At 42.6% G+C, this 23,769-nt stretch overlaps 1 protein-coding gene across 3 annotated transcripts in view; it reads left to right on the top strand.

Moving 5' to 3' along the window:
- LOC106017370 (uncharacterized) overlaps window positions 1-23,769 on the top strand; it is a 148,313-nt gene that overhangs the window by 31,866 nt on the left and 92,678 nt on the right. Inside the window, exons 11-13 of one of the 3 annotated variants that reach the window (XR_011804789.1) lie at window positions 670-827; window positions 1,909-2,015; window positions 6,082-10,726. The gene's annotated coding sequence lies outside the window, so the exon portion shown is untranslated. Of the gene's footprint in view, window positions 1-669; window positions 828-1,908; window positions 2,016-6,081; window positions 10,727-23,769 lie in introns of those variants that run through there. The other 2 variants (XR_011804788.1, XM_072027396.1) reach the window with 2 other exon arrangements.

Genomic DNA, 23,769 nt, shown 5'->3' with positions numbered 1-23,769 from the left:
CTGGTCAGGGCTGCTCCCAAAACGCCTTCCCTGGCACTCGCTCGTTTTGGTTTTGTTGTTTGGTCTTTTTCTTCCCTTAGCAAAAATGTCAGCTGAATGAAGGGAAGTTTTAAAAGGACAGTTTTCTGCCTATAAAATCATTTTGACATGATTAACTGAGCATCACAGATAGTAACCCATTCATTTAGTGCTCTCTTCTCAAAGTTAGCACTTTGGAGTGGCATGCTGTGGCTAATACCATACAAATTGCTGGAATGGGCAGTTAAACGTTGAGGTCAGAGGTTAAATGAACATGGTTGTTTATGAGGACACAGCCCGAATCCATTTGCATTTTAATATTCTTTCTGTGAGACGAAAAACCATTTTGAGGACAGCTTGTTTGGAAATCCCATTAACAGGTTATTTATGGGACTCATGACTGCATGACCCTTAGCCTTGTTTTGTTAAACATGAACTAGACATGAATCAGATGGGCGGCTGGGCTGCTGCTATTGTTTTCCATAGCATTAAATGTCATTGAATTCAATTATTCTGAATCTGACACTTTCTAAGTTATTACCCTCATAATGCTCAATTTTCCTTTTTCCTTTGTCAACCTTATTATTTCTATCTGCTTTAAAAAGCAGAGACACTTTAAAAAGGCCATTTCTTCTCTTATCACTGATCTAGGTGAGAATGGAGAGCTTATCTTCACAGCTTTTAAATAAATAATTGGGAAGACAGTTTGAAGAAATTAGAAGATTCCAGTTACTATCATGGTGCATTTGAAAGAAAACAGAAGTCTAAAAATTCTGTCAGAGTAATAAAATTAGCCATGTAAAGGTCAGGTACGAAATGTTTGGAAAGGGGGAGGGCGTTTAACCCTTTTTGGCAGGAGTATAAAGCGTTGAGTGATAAATTGGACTAAAATTATGATGCTGCTATCAATCAAAATGTGACCAAACCTCATAATTCCAAGTAACAGATGTATTATAAAACAAGTTTTGTGTTGGAGGGCACAAAATCTAACTTTTGATTGAAAAGAGATGGCATACTGCTTGACAGACCAGAAAATAGGGAAAAAAAAACACTGATGCTATTAATATGAAAGTTTTCTTGTTTCTTGTTTTCTTGTTGTTAGCAGTGGTATCTTTGCTAAAGACTATGGTGGGTACCTTACATGTTCTGTTTTTGGCTTTTGCTCTCTCACTGTTGCAGTATTTATGGTACTAGGCAAATACTCTGAGATCTTCCAGCTTTTTGAAGGCAAAAATTGTACCTCCAGAGTGCACCAGCTGGTAGCATGTAACTTCAACCCAAAGTATATTTTGACCAAGAAGAGCTTCTGTAGTACATGTAACTGGGAGCTGAAGTGGGGCTATGCAGATCTGTAAAGTGTAAGAACACGATGACCTGCTGCACCCGTGCAGTCCTGTTCTTACATACAAGCCTAAAAATTTCACTTGTGTAGTATACATTTGAACTATAACAGGTCTTCACTTAATTGGAGGAGAAAAATGGCGAAAAAAATCTTTCAACCTTAGGAATGTATTAGAACTGAAATTTTTCCTGTATTATCTAAGGAATTCAGATTATGTAAATTCAGCTTTTTGCCACTTCCCTTCGGGATACCTGACTGGGTACACACATGCACACTAACTTCAAGAGTTTTTATGGACTCTAACTGAACAGGAAGTGTTTTTATTTTGAAGGAGTTGGCAATGTATATAAAGAGAGCACTGAAAGCATATAAAGGAGGTAGCAGAGTTTACAGAGAGGAAAAGTTGTTTCAAAGTTGTTTCAAAGAGATCAGGGTTCAAATGCATGCCAGATCTTTGTTTTTACAAAGCAGGATGCTTGGGGATAACAGGCGTAAGCAGCATCTAGATCTCTAGATACATCTGGTCAATATTCTGTTCATCACTGCAGGTTTCATACCCTGGTTTACAGAGCAGGAGCAAGCCCGTCGTGTGAGATCTCCTCCGTGCTTAGGATTCCCGCACCTCAGAAGAGAAAGCAGGTTTCTTCAGTCAGAGGTCTGTATATTTATATATACACGTATATCTCTATATGTTACGATGAAGACTGCTTCCTCTGAAAATGTAGCTGTTGTGAGAACAGCTGACATCCTCTGATGAGGAGTTTGCAGTCACGGGGGCTGCTGTTCTGCAGGCTGCATGTTAGAAGTGCTGTGTTTCTGCATGCATCTTTGTATCTGCATTCTTCCCTCTCTCCCTCCTTCTTTCCTTCCCTCTTTTTCCTTCCTTTCTTTTCCAAGGTTAAAATAGATTTCCAGTATGAATTGACCATCAATGGAATTCTTTAGTGGTTAATTTATTCTTAATAGAAACTGATTTTTTTTTCTGAAGAAAAAGGAACAATACATCTTTAGAACAGGTTTGTAAGTGTCATGATTTTTCTACTAATTTGTACTACATATTCCCCTTTTTAAATGTTAAATTACCTCATTGTATCTCTGAATATCATATATACTCGGGCCTGAAATTAAGCTTGCTGTATAGTTGTCAAAATGACCACAATTTGCTGTATGAAATGTCCTGATTGCATGTGTAATTCAAAGCAATCCTAATCTCTGTATAAACCAGTACAGACTGCTTAGGGGCAGAGTTTATGTATGCTGATTGGGCCTTCAGTTTAGCTGATAGTGAATACACCTGCATGTTGAAAAAGATGCATTTCAGATTTTCAAACTCCTAAATGCTAAGGAGAAGGGAGAAAGGAGGAAAAGAAGGAAAGCTGTTCCATGACAGTCAAGGTTCCAAGAAAGGCCAGCGCTCAGTTTTTCATATACATGTATATGTTTATTCCAAGCTCTGTTGAAAGCTGCCTCACTATTACCTCTGAAGTGAATGTATTCGTATACCAAAAACATGTCTTGTAAATACGACTCTTGGTTATAGCTCTTGGTCTGTCCCATTTCTTACTGAAGAATGTGATTTCAATATTGAAGATGAATCCCATTAGGAAAATTCCGTCACTGAAAGTAGCCCAATCCTGAAACTTTAACGCTGTTCATCTTTCTTAGAAATACTTTTCTTAGGTATTTTAAATATTCTGCCAGGAAGGAGCTAGCCGTTAGGTGTAGTTGCTGTAAGATCTCAGAGATAACAGTCTTCAGAGTTACTGCATTAGTCTGTGACGCTGTCTGGAACATCTTGTGCTGTTATAAAAGCTTGAATGGTGTTAATTCTTTCCTATATGTAGTTTCCTAACAAATCAGCTCTATGGCATAGATACATTGAAGTATTTAAGTATTAGTAATAAGTAATAAATAAGTTAAATGCAGGGCAACACAGGCAACAGATACTCTGTAAATAAAATATTTTTTTAGTTCTGAAAGTTGTTTCAGAAAGGCACATCTGCATGGGCACCACAGTGGAGCAGCCTGTATGAATGCACACAGATTCCATGATGTGAGGCTTTGTATGTTTTGTTACAAAGCACATGTTCGTTAGGGAAAGTTCCTACATAAACTGCATTTCTTGGTTAGTTGTGTCGTGTTTAATGGTCTGAATTCTGACACTGTAGACTATAATGACTGTCCTCTATGTAGTGTCAAGCATGGTTAGTTTGAAGATAAAAAATATGTCACAATGAGTAATTTACTCAAAGAATTTAGGCCTTACTTCTGCCTGCATCATAGTCATGAGCAGATCATGATTTCCTCATAATGTTTCATAACTAATGCTCCTTGAATTTATTTTGATAACATTTTTAACAACCGTGAGAATAAACCATCAAATTTGACCTGTAAAGTTTAGTTGAGACTGAAGTTATCTGTCATAAAGTTATTGCTGTACTTTACTGAATGAGCACAAAATAGTTTCCTTTAAATGTTTCTTGCTCATGGAAATCCTCTGTTGATTTTCACAGATGCCTCTGTGTGGATTGTAATTTGCTTTTCATTAATAAATGATCTTCTGAAAGTTCCATTTTTCCAGTATTCATGAAAAATGAACATTGATAAAAATAAACACTATATAAAATAAAATATCTTTGTGGAAACTTTTCTATAATTCCAGTTGCTGAGTCTTCCCCATTAAGCAACTGCTGTGGAGCCAAGCTGAACTGGTTAATAAGTATTACTGCTTCAGGAGTTTCTGCAAGTCCAGAAGCACTGTTCTGCATGTGGATGTAGCCTCAGCTAACAAGTTGGAATAAATATGCATGGAGAAATGACAGCCATGCAGAGGTCTGCACAATAGATGAGTGCAGTTCAGTAAACACCATGATTTCCATTGCCTGGTTTATTTAGAAAGAGGTGCTAATCTTTTCTTTATGTTTATGATTACTGAAAAGTAGTGTTTGTACTCTTTTGACACCAATAATGCTTTAAAATTCCTCAGTGAAAACTTTGGAAGCTACTAGTATATACACAGAGTGTTTCATACAGTGCTGTACAGCGTGAGCAGATTATAACACATTACCCAAAAGCAGCCAGTAACCCTGGCTGACTGGACACAGCCCGCAGCAACCTGCTATAGTTAGCCCTGCTTTGCCTCTATTTGCTGTAGATGCTCTCGAGGGGCTCCCAGTCAAGACAGAGTACGTTTTTCCTAAATGTTTGCATCACTCCAGGAAATTCCTCCCATACACGGGTGAGTGAATGATACTTGTCAGCGGTGTCGTTCCTGCAGAAGGCACCTTTCAGAGATTGCAGCTGCCCAGCCCCATGTTTTTCCTGGAGATTCCTGTGCAGATCTGCTCCCAGTTGTAGTTCTCTTCCAGTGAGGACTTGTTCTTCCCCTGATACCTGTACAAGAACCCAAGAAAACATGTTAGAGGATATTGGCAGCTCTGCTGCAAACTCTGTCGTCTTGTTCATGTTCTGATTTTATACCTTTTGGGTATTGCATGCATAAACAAGCCAAATATGAGCATTCAGAACTATACAAAGTGTTTCACAATGAAGCATTTAGCCCCAGAGTTTTTATGCTTTGTTTTAGATCTGGACTCTTAAGAGGAAATAGCTCTGGAGTATTATTACGAACGCTTTTCCTAATGTTCAGAGATGAAAAATCACTATAAATACATTCATCAGCATTAAAAAAAAAATTGCTCTGCATTGATAACAGTTTTGATATCTTGTTATGGAAGAAGTGTTTTCTTTTACATCATTAAATGTGCTTTAGATATTTTTCATTAGCTTTTGAGTTCGGTTCGTTTGACATAACAAAGAGTTTGGCCAACCATCTGAACAGGAGCCAGAATGCAACCTGACAATTTTTTCCCAGAGCGAGCTTTTTCATTACTTGCTGGAAATTTTGCATTTATTCCCCAAGCTTTGGAAAGTTCACAGAAAATTATTCCCAATTTCCTCAGCTTCAGTCATATGGTGGGAGCTTCTGGTTAAATACATGTGCTTAATAACAGTAAATAAATTCTGACATTTTATTTTTACTCCTGAATAAAAATGTTCATCATGTTGGTGAAAATAAGCAATCACATTCTATTTAATGGCGAAAAAGAATTGTACATATCACCCTGCAGGAGCTGAGGAATCTATTTTCATTATAACAAACATTGATTTTGCATTAAAAAGTCTCATTATTTGAGATAATGACTGTTGGGTTTCTTAGTTATTCTTCTGGTTCCTAAATCATTAAAACTGTAACTGTTAAAGAGCAAATGGGAATGCAGAAGACCTCAAACTGTATTCAAATCCCCTCTCATTTTTGCCTTTAATTAAAATCTCAATCGTCTTTAAGGCAGATACGTGCTAGCTGAATTTTTTCTTATTTATTTCAGCTCATTTGAATGGCAACTGCATTTCTGCCTATAGAAATACCACTGAGCCCAAATGTATTGATTTTAGGATTAACGGCGGTCCAATTAATCCGTGGGCTCGTGGGAGCCTCTCTCGTGGGTGCGTGCTCCGGCTCCCAGCGGTCCTGCAGCCGGGGCAGGAACCCTCGCTGCTGGCAATTAGGAAACGCAAAGCAAATCCGGGAGCACGTGCGTGTGTCACAATGCACGCTCCACATGCTCCGTCCCTCGCACAAGTCTGAGGTGGGGTCTTGTTTGTTTTGGCAGAGAAAGTGCTACTTTGAATAATTCTTCTTCTTTTTTTTTTTTAATCAGGCTGGCGGGGAGTCTGTCCGTCCATCCGTCCGTCTGTTCCTGCCTCTCCCCTTCCCCCACCGCCTTCCCGGGGAGCTGTGGCTGCGTGGGCACTAATGTATTCCGTATAATGTTAGGGGCTAGCTGCATGTACCTTCCCACCAACAGCCCTATGAATTATTGACACGAGGGATGTTCCCTGGTGTATACTTTTCCAAGGTTATACTCTCTGATATTAGATATTTATTCGGCATAAGGTAGGGATAAGAACCTCATTGCCACATTATGTCTGACACAATCAAGTTTTGGGGAATTTCAACAACATTAGAAGATTTGTATAATGTATTCTTTTAGAGGCAGAGGCTCAGCTTTAAACAAAGCATAATCCCTACTGCATATCATTTCCAACCTAATGCAAGGAGAAGAAGCGGGACCATAATGCTATCTGCATCATTTCCCTTTTGTGTTCAGTTGCAAGGACTATTCACCTAATATTCAAAATCCGTGTATTCATTAAATGGAACAGAATGATGGAAAAGCTAAAAAATGTAAGAAAAGAATGAAACAGATTTCCATGAAAGTGGCATAAAATTGAGTTATTACATCTAGATATATGATAAAGTATTTGGAAATAATTAAATAGTTGATATCCACAACCTTTTCCAGTTCTTGAACACTGCAGTTTTTTTATTTCTGATGCTAACATTATTCCTAATTCCTTTGAATCAAATATTGCTTATTTTTATGTTTCTCCTATCTGTAACAGCAGGATCTTGTGAACACTTCATCCATTGTGTCACCCAGTCGCTCCTTGTCAGCCGCTTTGTTAGCCTCAGCCTCTGGGGTTTGTGTCCTGGCCAGTGGACCTTTTGTACTCCCTGCACTGTACTCTTAGACAATGGGGAAAAAAATAAATCTTCTGTGACAAGTTTACTTAAAGGGACACTATCGCATTAAATAACTGTATAAATATATCTACAAATAATATCATTCCTCTGGAAATTTTGGAAGAAAAATGTTTTCCTCGGTTCAGTTAGTTAACACCCTCGTCTGCTAGCAACGCGGTAATTGTGAAAGTCGTGTCATTTTTCACACTTCAGGCTGTTTCTTTACCCAGCGCTTTTCAGAAGCTAGGAAAACAGGTCAGTTATTTTACCGTTTGTTTTTAGTCAGCATTCGGGATCTGAATATTGTGTGCTGCCCCAGTGGGAGGCTGGGATGCAAATATTTTAAGGGAGCGCTCAGGCTTAAAACAGACGGTTCTATTTCTAGCGAATTGCTTATGGAAAGAAGCCAAAAAAGCATATTTGCTAATGATCAGGATTGTAAGTTAAAGAACATAAACAAATCTGAACATTTTTATGCAATTGACCTAGTCTTTTCCAGCAGAAATTTCTTTTAAAATAGGACATCCTCAGCTCTACCTCCTTCTTCCGCTCCTTTTTATTTTATGTAACTTTATAAATTTGCTCAACGTAATTATCTTTGTTGTATAATTCAGCTGATTTTACTGAGTTAATGGAACTGGAGTGTTTTTATAGTCATCCTAGTGTCTACTGTTATTAAAGCCAGCTATTTATAAGTGATTCCCAGTTATTTGTTTGTGGAATTCTTAGACAGACTGACATCTCAAGATAAAGACTGAAGAAAATGGCACAGAGCTGCATATTTAGCAGTGATAATGCTAGCTAAGTAAACACGCTGGTAGAGAAAATACTGCCTAATTTGTTAGCTCACTGTTTAAACTATTTTTGTAAATGAGGTTTTGGTGATGTTTCTGCAGTTCCCTCCCCTCCCCAGCACTCAAATGTTGGCGTGCGTGCGCGCATTAATTTCATGCACACTTTTCAATCAGCACATAAAATGTTGGAGGCATCATCTGGAATAGTAGGAGAAACTGACAGCGGATCCTCCAGATTTCTGTACTGCCAAATACATCTGTGTGATCGCCATCACCACCACATAAAGTACTCTGCTCTGGGCAGTGGCGTGCTAGGAGGCTGCAGATCTCAGCGTGCAGCAGCTCCTGTGAGTCTCAGCAGCTTGCACGGGGATTTCTCTGGTGCTGTTCCTGTGCTTCGAGCTTTTCCCTGAATCTGATTCTTAGTTAATTACACTAAGGGCATCGTTTGGAGTTAGGGTTCTTGTTGTTGTTTTGTAATATTGTTTTGTTTTGTTGAAAAGAAACCCCCAGCATTGGGGAAAGAACCCAAGAGGTAATTGGATGCTAATAAACGGAGGACAAATGCCTTACTAGGGGAAAAAAAAAAGTGTCCTACTCCCTTGTGATTCTGGGATGTATTCCAGTAGGTTTTTCCTGGTGTATATTTTAGAAAACCCTGAAGTTGTTACCTATTATTTACATTAACATACACATTGCCCACTTGAAATTTGGGTCTTGTTGTGCTGGACATTTTACTAAGGGGCGTGTGTGTGTCTGACTCCCTTGACCTAAGGAGCATACAGCCTAATGGTGTCTAAAAAAACAAGTGGTGAGGCTGACGCCTTCCTAGAGTTCTGCAGTACTTTTGTGGTAAGCTTTATGAGCATTTTTTCCTTATCTTTATTGCTCATTTGTTGGGATGACCTTAGCATTTTTAAACTCAGCTGAGGAATTGTAGTTACATTTCTTAGCTCTGAGGATTTTCTGTGTCGTGTAAAGCCTCTTGATGCAACATCCAACAGATGGTGAGAAAGGCAAGGAGACAGTGACGCACGGGGAATCTCCTGTATACCCACAAGAAGTTCCTCATCTACCTCCTGTTCTCCGTCCTCCAAACGTGTGCTGCTAGACACCGCAGAAGGTCAATATGAAAGTAAGAGCTGCATGTCACAAACGCACAGTCAAAAATCTTTTTGATCACTGGTTCACTTTACCAGGTGAGGATTTGGGCTCCATAAGACTTTTCTTGCTTGTTTGACGGTAGCAACAATCCTGCAGCTTCTGGGAAGCTCATTCCTCCTGGCGTGAGCAACCAGCTAGGTCTTCACCTTTGATCTCCAAGGAATGCTGCAGGTTCTGTTATTGGAATCCTGGTTGGTACTTTGCACCCCTACAGTATTTGCATATTATAGCAGAAAGCTTACCCTCCTATGCTTCAATGACAGAGGCAGGTTTCAAATATTAGCTAAAATTACATCGTAATCCTCATTTCCAGATGCAGATTGCAGTCATGTTGTTCTCTGACCTTCTACCACAAGTCAGAATTGCTTGGCACTCTCTTGTAGTTTTGTTGGAGTATTTGCTTTTCTTGGCATCCTTAAAAGTTTGTGACCTTTGTCTTGAGATTTGCACTTGTAATCATCACTTCTCAGGTGCCTGCACAGTCAGCTCTTGTGTGGTTTGGGACTAGAAACTTCTCTGGCTTCCATTCTGGAGTGCAGTGTTCCTGAGGTTGGCTCATTCATGATTCTCCTCTTCCACTGCAATTCTTTTCTGTCCTTTTTGGCTGTATCCTGTGGTGGTTGTCTTACTTGTTCTGGTCCCAAGGGCCATGACCTTGAATTTGTACATGATTCTGAGTTCTCTGGACAGTTGTGCTAATCAGACAGTATTACCACCTTGGGAGGTAACTTCAGACTGTGACTTGTGCTGTCTCACCTAAAGGCATGGATGTTTGTACACGTTTTTTATTATTTCCTATTGTGTTGTTGTAACTCATTGTTTTCTGGTGCCTTGGACAAGCTATGCTAGAGCCAGAACTTCTTGGCATAAGTTCGTACAGGTTGAAGAAGTTTTCATGGGCTTCCCATCAACAGAATTGATCGAGTGTAGCTTACACTTATTAAGTGTAAGCTAAAGTGGATCAGTTAGTCCAACCCTCCCAATTGTATGGGTGCAGACTTTAAGGCTTAGAGGTCTCCTGCATTCAGGGTATGATTTCAGAGTGTTCCTTGCATCCTTTTTCTGCTTCTATGATGTCCTGGGAAATTCCTGTTTATCAACTGCACGTTCATCAGTGCACAGTTTGTCAGCACAAGGTGTTGCTCACAGTGCAACTTATAAATGCCATTAAGAATTTAGACTAAGGATTCTTTATTACATAAGTATTCCCCTTCCTTGGTCTCCAGAAAGTGAAAATTCCCATGTGCTGGAAATGTTATTTGTTCCAGGCATTCCACAAACCAGACAACTATTTTACTCCTGTTTTACTTGCGCAGATAATAAATTTGATTATTTTAGCAAAGGTCTCTGAGCTCTGCAGAAAGGAGGCAAAAGGACTGCACTGTTGCCGTAAGTCTCATCTGCACAGCAGCAAAATGAGTTGCCAAACAGAAGTCATTCAAAGTGTAATTGAGTTGCAGTTCAGAGAAGGTGCTTGGTCCTTGAACTTGAACATCCATGGTTAGCAGGAATAAATAGTAAAATAAATAAATAAATCAGAACAGCACTAACACTACTCACATATGCTTGGCATTTTCATTTCAACGAGATTCATTTATGAAGCCTTTCTGAGAAGCACTTAAGCCTAAATGTTAACTTTACATCTGTGCACCACAGTGTGGTGTTCTAGGACCTGCTGGACTGAACATGCTGCACTGTAATTCCTCTAATGTGTGCTGGTAATTAGGAACGAGAATATTCCTTGTGCTTACAGTAGCACTTTCACCTGAAGATCTCTAAACCCTTTGCAGCCCTGGGAAACTCTCATTCTTCACAGCTGAGAAAATGGTGGTACAGCTCTAGGGCAGTAGAGGAAATCTGAGGTTCTTCAGTGGGGCAGTGGCAGAAGCAGAATCACTGTTTCTGACACCAGGATAGACTTTTGTAGTCGCTGGGTAATGTTGCTGCCCTAGTAGTGTTTGCTGACCCCATGTTCTTTGTGCTGCACTTGCAACAGGTGTTTTTTTTTCCAGCTCTTCAACCTATAGCAAATCAAGACGCTGCCCTAAAGCAACAATTTTTTTCCTCTAGCACTGTGACTGTTCCGGCTGTGACATATCATTTGTTTTTCACCAGCACTATGCATACTAATTTTTCAGGTTAGCTGCTTCAGTCACCATTTGTAACACACGAGCATGCCACCAGGCAGCTGCCCTGCTGGTAGCCCAGTGGGATTTTGCAGAGTATGAGAAAAATCTTACTTAGTCTATCAGAACCCTGCTTCTTTCTCCCAGCCTACTCCGATGAAGAGAGACGTGCTTGATTTGTAAAAGATGGTGAAAGGAACCAAGGATGCCACCAGGACACCTGGAATGATGTCTCTCTAAATTGTGCTGTCCTGCATTGGCTCGGTGGAGGAGATGGATATTGTAGGAGAATACATTAAAAATGGAGAGTACATAAAAAATGTATTCTGGGAGTCAGAAAATGACCATCGGGAGCAGTGCCTTGCCATCCTCACTTTGTGGATAGCCTGTGGCTTGTTCAGCGGGCCACAGGAGCCCTCAGCTTATCCACAAGTGCTCCCCTGTGCCTGCCTGGCTCCCCATTCAGAGTTAATTCCCCTATAGGATATGTCAGCGTTGGCGAGCAGAAAGGAGTCACAACTCCAAGCAAGCAGAAATATTTGCGTTGGTGAGGGGAAGGGGACGTTGATGCATTTCACTTCCAGGAAAATATTTAAAAAAGCAAAAAAATAGCCCCAAGAAATCCTGAAACAATTCTGTGTATTGCAGTAATGTAAAGCCATGTGGAAAAAAAAGAAAGAGAGAGGCTCGAGGCACCGGGAGACACCTGGCAGAAGTAGCCCAAGGAATCAGGTGACTGCTCTTGAGTGCAGTCATGTTCCCAACCTGAAAGCGAGTGGGAAATTAATAAATCACTTCTCGAGCTCTCAGTAATCAGCAGCTGATGATATTTCTCTGGGCCTGGGGAAAAGAAGCTCTCTAGTTGAAAAGAAAATGTGGGACAGCAACTGGGATAGCTTTCCTGAGCTGGCAGGAGACGAAGCGTGCCTGCAGAGCTTGTCACGGCCACGTCCTGCTGCCAGGAGCTGCGCCAGGATTTGCCGTTCCTCTTCCCCTGGGGCTGGCACAAGAGCCTGGTCCCTTGTCCTGCCTTCGCTGCTGCTGGCACTGCTGCTGGGGTCCAGGGAGGGAAGGGTTTGACCAGTATTTGTAGTGATTCAGGACCAGTTCGGAGGTTGTCAGGGTTTGACCAGGTCTCAGGGAGCCTGTTTTAGGGCTTGGGTTTCTGCCCAGGGCTGGTTTGTGCCAGGAGCCCCCGAACTTGGTGCCTCAGACCTTGCAGCCAGCTGATTGTCAGAGGACACGCACTCAGTTCCATTTCATTTCAATAGAGCTCTTTTAGGACGCCTCTCCCTGACACCAGACAAGGTTGTGAGCAGACAGCAGGTAATTCTGCAGATGTGAAATGGAAGGAACTGCAGGAACTGAGCCACCCGTGCAGGGGAGTGCAACTGCTGTCCAGCTCCAGGCTGGGAGGAGGAATGGCCTACAAGAACCATGAAAGCTCACAGGAAATAAAGGTACAAAGATAAAAGGTTTTTAAGCAGGCACGAGCAGACACAGTCCTTAGTAAATACTGTACCCACTCATTGTACTTCACATTAAGAAGGAGAGCCAACAGCATCTGGAAGTCATGGACCTGAAAATGCATTTGTAGGAGAGGAGTTGGAGCCTGTTCCTGTTCGGTGTCACTGGAAGGTGCACACACGCTGGGCATTAGGAGCAGGCATGATTTTAACTCTGCATTTTTACATTTGTCATTTTCTGTCACAACATGAAGGTTATTTAAGTGTAACTCCACCAGAGAATATTCAGCAGAATGCTGTTCTCCATGGAAACCCCCTTTTTCTCCTTCCTTTTTTTTTTTTTTTTTTTTAGGGGAACGATATCCGATAATTTGGATTTATTGTGTCTTTTTTTGCAATTTGTAACTGATCTCTTGTTTCTGGAAAGCGTCGTGTTTGTCCTAGGTGTAGTTTGGAGGAATTAGGCTGAGCTCTAATTTACACTTGTTTAACTACAGATGCATCCCCACTGCTATTTGTTTATCTCACATTTATTACACTCTTCCAAATTCAACTTAAGCACTCAGGGGCTTTTTCTAGTAACACTAATGGAGGAGAATAGATGCATTATATGTGAATAATGTATTATGATGATACAATTTGGGTCTCTTAGCTCTAACCGAGACCAGTCCTGCCTTACATTATTTATAATTTACACACACCTTCCTTAACATTTTTATGTAAATATTTAATACAGGAAGTGAGTTAACTCTTTCATTTGGGAGGTTTCCAGTCAAAAACCAGAAGAGAATGTAAGAGGGGACACAAATACCTCACCCGAAGTCGGCAGATGGCCAGGCTTGTTTATTTACAGAAATTAAAAGCGAAACCTGACGGATTACAGAGGAAAAATGCATGCTGACATAGCACCAAGCCCCTTCTACCTTCCTCCCTCCCAACTAGTCTTATTAAATTGAATGAATGTTGACTGCAGCGAGGCTGTGTGCGGCTGCCTGGCTGGTAGCACCGGAGACGTGGTGGTTTTGTTCATTGTTTTCAGGCACATTTTGTCTTTGGGTGTTCTGCTCATTCTGTAACAAGAAACCCATGAGAGGGAGGCAGCACTGGGACTCCTCACACAACACAGGACTCTCCTGTTCTTGCAGCCACCCTAATATTACCAACAAAAGCAATTAGTGATTTCTGGGGATCCCATGTCCTCACTTACTTTTTCCCCTAATTTTAAGCTGCTTTGCGACTCATGATTACTTAAAAGCTGACTCAGAAATGATGAGGATGAAGTGCCCGTGTATTGAAGCCCTCTTGTATGAACATCGGCAGCGAGAAACACAAGAACAGCGGAGGGTACTTCTTGCTGTTACATGCTATGGCTGTGTTTAGGACTCAGCTCACTTCACATCCACAAGAAAACCCAACAACTTTTTCCAAAGGGCTATATGGCAGCTACATACGTTGTACAGAAGCAGACAAACTGCTCAGCTGCTTTGGCATCGAGCTCAGGAGCTCTTTCACCCTCCTGGAAGAGGTTCCAGGGGCCCAGGCATGAGCACTGCCGGCGGCCTGCTCCGTAACACCCAAATCGGAGCTGCCGTCAAGCTCAGAGCTCAGCATCTGTTTAAGGCTGGAAATAACTGTCTTAATAGGAGCACAAACCTTGAGCCTTCTGAGGTTAGCCGTGTAAATGGTGCCTTTAATTAAAGCTAATATTCTGCTGTGGCAGTAGGGCAAGGCACCGCTGGAGCAGCAGGGCCTGGGCGCAGGCCGCACGTGGGCTGGGGCGAGGGATTTCACTTCCTCGTTTCTGCTGAATGAAAGCCCAGGAAGCCGGGCTTTGCGCGGGTGAGTTTCAGTGGTGGGGAGCAGTGTGGGAATGGAGAGGGGAGCAGAACACGGGCAGCTCTCTGCCCTGCGAGCAGGGAAAGGCCCAGCCAAGCCGGGCTGAGGAGGCGCTGAGCAGCCGCCATGCTGCCTGGTGAGCCCTGACCCCAGCAAGGTTTGTAGCAGACACGTGTTAGGCGCTGCAAGAAGAGATTTAAAGAGCTTTCTGGAAAGCACTGTGCTCTGTCAGATTACCTGTACTAAGTGATAGTTTAGTTGATTTTTACTGTTACGTACCTGGCTATTCCTGAAGCAGCGGCTGGAGCAGTCTCTCCCCTGATGACACCAACTGCTGCGTTCCTCAGTTTCACCTAGGGCTGATGCACTACACAAATGGCATTTTGGCAGCAGCAGTGGCTGCAGATGTTCTCAGAATTGGAGGTTTATGCTGGCCGAGGGGGTCTGTTAGCTCCTCTGTTAACTTTGAGTGTGCACCAGGAGCCTGCTGGAGGGCAGCCCCCCTATGGCAGGTGGGCACCCCAGTGCCTTCCAGAGGGGGAGGCCGATGCAAAGGGTCAGCGGGCCTGGAGCACAAGCACCTTGGCCTGGGAAATCCACCTTTGTGAGTATGGTGCGTCTCTCTTGGAAAGCAAGCAAAGATATTTATGCAAATCCCATCGTTTTTAGTTGAGGATAGCAAGTGCGATGTCGTGTGTACACACGTGTGACAGAGGGCATTTCAAGCTGCAGGGCTGTCCTGTTGCTTTCCCATCGCACCCCATGTTTCAGTAAGAGAAGTTGATTCTCAAACTGAGTTGCTTCTTTTGTTGGGTTTAAAAAAAAATAAAAAAAAGGAAAATTAGCTTCAGGTCTTTTGAAAAATAACATCCTATAATTTGAGTCCATGTACCTACAAATTCCCAACAGGCTCCGAGCCAAAGAAATCCACAGATGAAATAAACATTTAAAAAGATGACTGCATTTTGAAATCTAAGAATTGAGTTATATACCTTTTTGACAGCTTCCTGAATCACAGCCTATATCTAAGATGAGTAAATAGGTATCTGGCCCTTTAACTGGGCTCCATTTCACATAATTAAAGACTCCCAGAATTAAATGGCCTATATGGAAAGTGGCTTTCAGTGGTCTAAATGCCTGAAGCAATCTCCTTGCCTGAGCGTAGAAGTGACACTGGCTTGCGGATCAATATCATCTCTGTTATTAATATCAAAAGCGCATTACTTTGTTTTTGCCTGGCTGCGTTCCAAGCCCTGGGCCCAGCTCGCGTTCAGCCATTTGCCCGGACCATAATTTACTTTCGTGAGTTTTTAAGGTATTGTTTTGTCAGGGCCAATCACCATGAAGTTATAAATGATTCTGAGGACTTGCACTCTCTGTTAGTGGCATATGCGGTGAAATTAATTTTTAAAAGTTTCACGTCAATTACTCCTGTCCTTGAGTTATGCAAGGGGACAAAAGAGCAGGGACTTAAAGACATGAGTGATATCAAACAGATGAGGTAACGACAAACAGAAACAGCAGCTTGGGACCAAATCAGACATTACACTATCTTTAATTGATGCATTGAATTAAACAATGCTAAAGCTAAATAAATATTGACCACTTAGCAAAGGACCCATTGATTTTTATGATGGACAACATTTACATCACATACTGCTCTGCTCTACAGATTTCAGGCCGCCAGCCTGTCAACTACGGCACGGGTGCTCGCAGGACTGCTGGTGCTGCTGCTGCCTTCCTTTCTCATATAATCGAGGTAAACGTTTACAGTTTTCCCCCCTTTTTGTTTCCAAGGGTTGTTTATTTTTGGAGGCTAGCAGCGCTAGCTGCGTTAGCCAACAAATACTGAATTTTGCCCAGGTAGTATTTATAATTTTGAGATCAAGGTAAAGTTTTGCAGTGCCTTGTGTGGCTGCAGAGTGCTGCCACGGGTCAGGACAAAAACTAGGTATATTCAGCAAACATCTGCCTCGCTGCTGGGCTGAACGAAGGGAGGGCATGTGCCCGGTTTCTGCGAGGTGCCAAACGTTCCCTGCATTGCAGCGGATGCTCCACAAAGGCAGCAGCTCCCTCACACCACCGACGGCCCCGTGCTGCCGCCTGGGAGGGACTGGTGGTGTTGGGCACCCTCGAAAGGGGTGACCTTCCCAAGGGCTCCCTGTGCTGAAGCTGACATGTTAATATTCACTCTATTAATATTGATTTAGTTATTTAAACATGCCACATCTTCACGATATGATGCCTACTTACTTTGGAAACAAACTCGGACAACAAAATAATTTGTTTACAGAGCAGGAGTTCGCATCTCTGTGAGTGTTAATGGTAAAGCTGCAGAGCTAAGCTGTATTAAATAATATTAAAAAGCTGAATTTGTAGTTCTTTAGCACGAAATGTGCTGCTAATTGTGAAACTTAACTAAATGCCAATGATTAGCATTTAATATTTTCATACGCACTTAGGAAGTCCTCATTACTCTGAGTATTCTCACCGAAAGGGAAAGTGCGAGGTCTCTTCCTGGCAAGACAAGGATTTCATTAAGAAGGACAAGTCTCTGTGCTTAGTAATGCCAACTCCGGTTACATACAGCTTCCTGTGTCTGCAAGGATCGCCAAGACACCAGTTAATAGGTTATTGTTTCAATTAGTCCATGATTACAGCTGCTAATCTCTAATTCCTCATTGTTGTGGCTCCTTTTGACTTCACTCCAGTTATTAAGAAGCATTTGGATTTTATTACAATTGACAGGAACTCCAGCCCTCTCCGTAGATAAAAACGCTGCCTGTTGCAGAAGAAATTCAAAATTAATGAAAAGAGCCTTTCGAGTTTGTTTTTAGGGATTCTTAAAATTACATCATAAACACAGTGTAGAATTCAATTAAGCTGGAAAATTATAACGCTCAAGGGGGGAGAGACTGGCTTTCTTACAAAGATAAATCAAAATGTCTTTAATTAGTTTTCACTTACAAACAGAAGGCTGGCTTTGTAAAATGAAAAACAAAATTAAAAGAAAAAGCCAACAACCCACCAACAAAGAAAAAGGTAAAGGAATTATTGATAACAGCAGGCTAGAGAGACGTGAAGCATCCCTGTCCTCTGTGCACCCCTCCCAGCACAGAGATCCGTGTGTCGTGTTGGGTTGACCTCAGAAATCTCAGTGGTGCGGTGTTGCTGAGCACATGGTGCAGGTGCTTGTCAGAGCCTCGACTGTTAGCAGGCTGCAAACTGTGTGGGGAGCAGCTGGGAGCACGTGGTAACGAGGTCGAGGTCTTGTGGCCGATCTCAGGTCTGCAGCTGGCTCAGTTTGCAAATGGGAGTAAAGGCTGGAGAGCAGCAGAGAGCAAAGCAGCATCATCCAAACAGGCACAGGCAAGTTCTCAAGGTTAGCATTCACTCTGACTGTTCCAGTTGTTGTTTTCTTCTTTTAACACCGTGCTGGGGGCTTTAATTGGTGTTTAATCAAAACTCCCCAAGTCTCTGTCAGAGTTCACTGAGGGCTCAGGATGGATTTGCCTTACAGTGGAGAAGGAGCCGCTCTCCATGCAGAACTAAGTTAAGTTTCTGGAGGGACCCAGAGGTGCCCCCAGCCAGGCACCTCTGAGGGGCTGGTGGGATGCTTCCCCCCGGCAGGCTTCAAAGCGTTTGCACCTGGTGTGGCCTGAGAGTTCTGTGATGGGAGATCATGGGCAAGAACACGGGAAGGGATCGAAGGGGGTGAAGTCTTAAGCCATGAGGTAGCTTGTCGGGATGACTGGAGGAACGCAGTTCAACTTGCATAAGGTTTCTGATGCTGTACCAGAGCTCGTAAAGAGCTCGTAAAACAGTCATCCTCTTGGAAACCTGCAGTTCCCCTGCACAGAGAACCCACGATGTGGGTTTTACATCCCGTGCAGCTCATTCAGCGAGCGCTGAAGCTCCCTGCATAGCTCTCAGTCCTGGTGGAGGAATGAGACCGCTTCGCCTGTCGGGGCAGGGTGGGAACACCAAGCACCGTCTGCTCTCCCTGCCCCCTTCCCAGCCTGCTGACGCCCCCAGATGCAAACATGGCAATTTAAAAACATGTAAAAATCATAAATGAGAAAGCAACTGTGTACAGCTTCAGCAAAATGCTAAATTGCTGTATCACCGTGGACTCTAAATGACAATAAACCTTCCACCTCTCATAAATTAAGCAGACTTTCAAAAAAATGATATCTACTACTGCAACTTTTTATGGATGTTTGGTAACTTTAATCATTTTGCAAAATGCAATTCCTGGTCATAAATTCTCTCCCAAGTACAGATTTAGGGAGAGCTAAAGCACTGCAGCGAGTTGATAGGTAAGTTTTAATCTGACAGTGCCAAAAAGTCTATTAGATTTATCCCGAGGCAGCGACTGCCCGGTAATTACAACGGGGCAGACCGAGCAGAGGTTCTTAGTACAAGGAAGGTGACTTCTAGGGTGTGTCCCAGGTTCAGGAGATGAACTTGGAAATGCTCTGTACGTGATTTTAAAGATTCCTGAACCCACTTACTTTGTAAAAACTTGGAATTCAGTGAAAGGCAACCCACCTCGGTGTTGGCTGGAGCATTCTGGCACCTGGAACAAGCATCTGGTAGCCAGGCAAGAGAAGCAACACGCTCCTCCTTTCTTGCTTCTACAAACATGACTTTTCTCTATCCACATGGCTGGGATTTGCCACCTTGCAGTAGTGTGTGCTGTGTTCTTTTGTAGCACTGGTCATTCAGCGATCTGAAAACACAAACTGACATTGTCAGAGGCTGGTTTAGTTATTCCCATTATAAGGACGGTCTGTTTGGGGCAGACACTGCTTTGCCCCAGTAGAGTGGCAATCTCAGGAATGAAATCTAGATTTTCTTTCTCCTTTGTGCAAAGCTTGGAGCACTCTCCTGCTCCAGGCATGGAATGGGAACACGCTGATTGTCCATGCTGGGGCACAGAATGAGGTTAGGAAGGAAGCACAAAACCTGCTGTCTGGTGTGCTACTCCTTTGTTCAGTTGTTGATTAGCTGGGATTTAATTCAGAACAACTAAAATCAATGGAAATGTGTGAGCAGGAATGAAGAGGGGAGAAGACTTGTGTCCGATCCTGGACGGGAGCTGATGTCCCCAGTCGGGTTTTGCGGAGCGGTGCCAAGTTGTCGCGATGACCCCAGGTACGTGGCAGTGGAGGCATCTGTTCTGCAGCGAGCTCTTCCTTCTGCCTGCTCTGTGTGAGCTCTTCTGCTGCTTTCCTCACAGGATAAGGGGGAAAAATGACCCAGTTCCTGAAGGATGCTTTGAATGCTGCTTCTAAATGTTGCTCGTTTGCAACTTAACTGCAAAAACAATGTTTTGTGTGCTGTGCGGGGGGTCAAAGCCCTTGGGTCTTACCATGGAATAAACTGGGAGGGGAAAAGAAACCCAGGTCTCCCTGAATCTGTATTCCTGGTACGAGCTGTTCTGGAAAGGTCAGCTCGAGCCCTTCGGTTTGAAGGCATCCAATAGCTGAACGAATTCCAATCACATTTTAGCTCCTCTTGGACACTGGCACCATTTGCATGAAGAGCAGGTATTTAATTTCATACTAAAGCAAGTAGGATGTGCTTTAAAGAGGTGAGTGAAGTCCCTCCTGAAGTGAAGCGAGAGCTGCAAACTTTTTAATTTGGCCGTAAGTCTCGTCTGCAGGATGAGGACAGGAGCACGCAGCTGCCAGATGTCAGGGGCTTGAGTGGTGGTGCTGAATGGCACCAGACCACTCCTGCCAAATCAATTAAATAGGGCATTTGTGATTAATCTCCTTGTTGGAAACCTGATTGCATCTATTGCTGCTCACCCTTTCTGCAAGAGTACTATAAAGATTTATTTTTTTTTCAGTATGAGAAATGATTTCAGGAACTGAATTTTTGTTGTTTCGCTTTTTCAGAAGCCAGCTGTTGGGTGGTATCACGGGGTGGCCTCGCTGACCGTGCCTCCTTTCCCTACGCACTAAGTCTGTCCTGTGTGCTCTACTCAATAAGCTTCACATAAACTGAGCAGCAGCCTGTCCGTTTAACAAGAAAAGCTCGAGTAGTCAGTATCTGAGCTGAGAAATGCAGGTGAACCTCTGATGCTATCAGAACAGGGACTTTTCCTGTTTATACAACTGTACTTTCTTTTTCAATTTAACTGTTACCTCATTCTGTGTTGTTTTTTTTTCTTCTTTTTTTTTTTTCAGAGTACTTAGGAACATTTTCTTATTCCGCTGTAGTGGGGGGTTAATAGCAGCGCTGAATCCAGCCCGTTGTCGGCATTGCAAACTCGCCTGGGGAGAGGAGGCTCGTCGCACGGCTGCGTGCGGAGGGAGGGCTGGAGAGCTTTTCCAGCATCACTTCTATATTTAGACAAAGGCCTTTTTGCTTAGTTTTATCACCGTGTGGGTACGGATCATGTTAATATCAAGTTACATGTGCATATGGATAGGAGAGCATGCACTCAAAGCTGACTTTCTGTTCAGCTCCAGAGGCAAAGCCACATCTCTGAGCACTTACAGAAAAGGAAACCAGAGCTCCTAAACTCACCTGGGGGAGACGGTGTTTGCAGTTATATACAGGATCATTTGGCTCAGGAGCAATTCTACCTTCGAGTGACAATTTGAGGTGACATTTCAGATACTGTGGAAGAAAAATCGCTTTCCTGGATAAAAAAAAAAAAAAGAATGCTATATAAAAGCAAGGTATACATGCATAGTATCAGCATTAGTCAAATGAAATTAATGCTTCCAATATGTTTCAAAGCTTACTTATATGCATCAACCATTTATGAAACTGTAGCTCATCAAGTAGGAATATTGTAGTTATATATTAGCAAACTGTCTGCTGGCCTTTCTGATACCTTATTGCTCTATGCACTAGGGTAGCATTTTTAGGGTAAAGTTAACCTCGGTGAAATATATCACGGTTCGCTAATGTATCCTCAACTGCCTGATAAAAAGCCTTGCCCCCAACAACATATGAATATTTAAATTATTGTTAATTATTTATAGTATATTTTTATTAACACTGACTTGCAGCGTGGCCAAATAGCAGATCAAGCTCATTATGTTCCAGTGTTGAACATGCAAAAGCATGCATCTCCCCAAACCTTACTGCTGCTGAGTAGAAGATAATGCTGATACTTTCGTGGTCTCACTGTTTGCTTTCTGTGAGAGTGAATCTGGAAGAAGCTCTCTGGAATCAGGCACTTGTTGACGTGATTGTTTTGGAGAGAGATTCTGATATTTGTGTGCGTTTTAAACTAAAAATTAACATTTCTAATAGGAGCATGCGGAAAACTCTCTCCCTCATTTCATGGCACTTAGAACATAGCTCCTTTCTGTAATTTGTGCGGGCAGGCAGATGTGTTGAAGTACAGCATCTCAGCACCTGACTGGGGACAATTAAAACAAAAACACGAAACTGTATGTCTGTTTTTTACCATTAAAGCCCCAAGTGATGCATCTTACAACCCCCTCATCAGAGCACCTAGTCCACAGCCTCAAGTTTTTCATTAAATTTAACCTAGGATACCCTGGTTTCATTTTATCTCTTCTTTCATGGTGTGAAAATTCATTTCTCCTCCTTGATAATCAGATACGTCCTTTATTTGCCACTTATTTGTCAGCTCTTTAACCACTTCCTGGCTAAGCTAAAAGTGTCGTTCTGCATTTCCCATGATTTTTTTGTGGTTGTCCTTTCAGCTCGTTTTTCTGCTGATCCTCTGCATTCCCTGTCGGTGCAGCAGTGAGAATTGGCGACTTGGTCTACAGAAATACCTGGACAGACAGGTGTATTACTGAGGCAATGCATTACACACAAACTAATGCAGCATTCCGTATGAGCTAACAAGAAATCCCTGTAAGGTCGGATTTAAGTCCCTCTGGTCTGTAACACAAGGTGATGCCTCTGCATATGTTGACAAGATTTCATTAGCCTTTTCTGTAGCCGTATCTTCTTGCAAAACCATATCTAATCTTCGGTTTGCTGTCTCGGCTAGATCTCTTTCAGCGCTGCAGCTCCTTTGGATCTCCCCTCTCTCACTGAGTGTCTGCATTGTGGATTATTTTCCCTGGAGGTATTAGTGTATATTTTTCCATATATGAAGATAATAAATGGAAGAAGCGGAGATGAAAAGAAAAACAATTACTTGAGAGCAGAAATAGAAAGAGATACAAAGAAAAGACTGACAGGGAGATAAGCAAAGAAAAATCAAGGAAGAAGAATATGGAAAAATGAAAAAGGAGTTAAATAATCAGAATAAATTAATTAATCAAAGTGCAGATCATGTGGACTAGAATAGCAAAGCAGCAATACAGCGAGCTAAAAGGAGAGAGGGATAAGGATAATGAAGGATAAGTTGAAATGTAATATATATTTTCAAAATAATGCATTTGAAAGCTCTGTTTGACTCGTTAGACCTGACTTCTAGCAAGGCACTCAGACTCTGGGGATTCTAAAGCTTGTGACAAGGGGTTATGAGAAACATCGCATTTTTCCCTTAACAAAAGCCGTGATTCTTATTACGATCATGTTTTTGTTTGCAATTCAGACCTCCCAGATTTGTACGGCGGTGACTCAAGAATTTCATCCTCGTATCACAGATATGAAAATGTGGTCTCGGAAGGTTAAGTGGACTGGCAGAGGTTAGAGAGGAGTCATTACCAGGAAACACGGATTTCTAGTCTCGGGGTCAATCACCTAACCCCTAAGTTTCTGCAGTGCTGCAGTCAGAGAACAGGAATTCTCGTCGATTCTCACGCCTTCTCCCCATAGTGTGGATGCTCTTTTATCATAGGGGTTAATTACGGTTTGCTGACCTCTCCTTCTACCTTCTTGCTCCTGATACGTGACCGTACAGCATCCACATCACCCAAACAAAGTCCTTGCCTAAATTGAAGATGGTTGCCAGAAGTGTTCGGTTCGTTTTTCTCCTGGGGTGACTCTGAGAGCAGGTAGCAAGCAAAGCAGCCTCCCTTCTGCAGCAACGGGGTGTCTCAGACCCCGGTTTGGGACCCAGCAGCCTCAGTGCTGGGGGCAAGGAGCCTGGAGCAAGCCCCAGTGAGCTGCTGGAAGGGGCTGAGTGGGGGGGAACGACACCATCAGCAAATGGAGCTGGCCGGGGGGAGCACAGCGAGGGCTTGGTTCAGTAACCAAGTTGCCTCCATTCAAAGAGCTAATGTACGAGATATTACTGCTCAAGGCATTCTCACTATTGCCAAGGGCTTAATATGATTTGCATAGTGCATATGGGTATTCCTGGGGGAGAATGACAGAGATCATTAAATGAAAACAAATAATAAACAAGCTCCTTACGGCCCCCACAGGTACATAAATATGACTGTACGTGGGGCACAGAGGCGAAGATAAATGGCTCGGTGTGCGGAGGGTGAGGAATCCGCAGAGCAGACTTCATTTTCCCCTTTCTGCCCGCAGACAATGC

The sequence above is a fragment of the Anas platyrhynchos genome, chromosome 24 (assembly GCF_047663525.1).
Source record: "Anas platyrhynchos isolate ZD024472 breed Pekin duck chromosome 24, IASCAAS_PekinDuck_T2T, whole genome shotgun sequence".
Classification (NCBI taxonomy): domain Eukaryota; kingdom Metazoa; phylum Chordata; class Aves; order Anseriformes; family Anatidae; genus Anas; species Anas platyrhynchos.
The sequence above is the reverse complement of the archived record's forward strand: the minus strand, read 5'-3'. Positions and strand labels throughout refer to the sequence as shown.